Source organism: Citrus sinensis, chromosome 3 (genome assembly GCF_022201045.2).
Source record: "Citrus sinensis cultivar Valencia sweet orange chromosome 3, DVS_A1.0, whole genome shotgun sequence".
Lineage (NCBI taxonomy): Eukaryota > Viridiplantae > Streptophyta > Magnoliopsida > Sapindales > Rutaceae > Citrus > Citrus sinensis.
In genome coordinates, this window is record NC_068558.1 from 45,111,374 (window position 1) to 45,113,164 (window position 1,791).

The window sequence follows — 1,791 nt, forward strand, 5'->3', positions numbered from 1 at the left end:
CTCTAATTCAGTCTAAGTAAAACATTCTAGTACTAATTAATGTGTTTGATTGGTCATGAGCTTATATATTTCCATGTAAAACTGAAACTTGTATAAATTATAGCAAAATTTAATTAGACAAGGATTAGATCTGCCGTACGTACTACATATGTAAATATATCATCTTCACACAGTTCCTTGCATATGATCAGTCGGCGACATCAACAAGTTTTACTAAATCTTAAGAAGCCATAATTAAGTAGTTATCTTATATCTAGCAAACACGTAAGAGCAACTAATAAGTTAATTTTCTCGTCATCTCTCTGCGGATGGACTCGTCACTCATGCATGATGCATCCATATAAAAAGCTTTTTGGGGTTTGCTCGTGCATGTTACGTACGTACACAGCTATCTACTAGAAATTAAGAAGAACAAATGGATGTGGATACTGGATAGCCCATTTTTTTTCTCTTTGCCTTACTTCTTCTCACACTGAATTTTCACATAATAATTGGTTCTGATTTACTGCGGAACAATTATTGAAGCCGATGATAGGGATCGTATTCAATTTTATCTGAACTTGGAATTTTTAGAAGCAGAATTAATTTTTCTTGTATGGTGCACTTGGTGAAGGACTTGACTGTATAGCTTCATGGTTGGCGGAAGGCGGTCCTCCTACCACTAGGGCTAGGAAGGCCAGCCTTGACGACCTCACAAATCGTACCATCGAGAAATTGGGTTATCAGGAAGGTGGTCATCTCAGGTAGCCCTTTAATATATAAGAAACAAAATATACTGCTATATATAGCTACGCCTTTGTTATTGCAATGATTTATCCAAGTTATACAACGGGTTCCAGGGCTACCGTGGCAACAATTGGTGGGTTCCCAAGGCCACTGCTGAATATCAGCACTCAAAATTGGACCAGGATCCGGTGCTGAGCTGAGCTTGTGCTCAGCACCGGATCAATGGTCAGCAATTGCTTGGGACCCACATAAGGTAATTATTGACCATTGATCCGGTGCTGAGCTGAGCTTCCCTCAAAATTTCGCCACAACATTTAATGAAGCAGTTGGTTACGAATTGGAACCTCCGTTTGACCCGTATGTGAATACCATCAACTATCTCTTATCATCCAACGCTATACCTCACGTTGGGCTTGTATGTTATGTTGGCACTAAACCATATCTCGCCAACTACACTTATCGACGTGTGAAATTTAAAAACTTAATAGAGAATAGTTAATTTTTAAAAATACAGAGATTAATAAGATGAGAAATTAGCTCAAATTAATCAAAGAGACTAAAGAAGTATTTCTCCTTTTACTATATTTATAGGAATTAATCATGACATTCTAAGTTTTTTTAATGCAGATATACTCTTAAACAATATAACCACACAGTTTAAGAGCGTATCCGCATTTAAAAAAAAAAAAAAAAGAATACCCACACTACAAAAGGACTATATACACACATACATTGATTTTCTTAATATATACTTGCAGTTAGTTGCAGAGCTCTTAGGAGTTGAGTCAGGAGAAGACGCAGTGTTACCAACGTTACTATATGAGAGAACTTATGAGAATGTGTTACCTTATAATATAACAGTGGTTGAGTTCACTATTTATGTCTCTGATCTTAGGAACCAGGTTGCCATGTTTGGCATCAAAGACAAAGGCCTAATAGTGCCACCACAACTCGGCGCAGAGAGCAGAACAGAAAGTAACACCCTGTCGGCAGATGCCAAATTCCTTGTCGTATACGCGAACCCCGCCGGAGATTTTAAGGATTGTTTATGGAACTGGCAGTTAA

At 37.7% G+C, this 1,791-nt stretch overlaps 1 pseudogene; it reads left to right on the top strand.

The window, feature by feature from the left end:
* Positions 1–330: 330 nt before the first annotated feature.
* Positions 331–1,791, top strand: LOC112498183 (ferritin-like catalase Nec2; annotated as a pseudogene).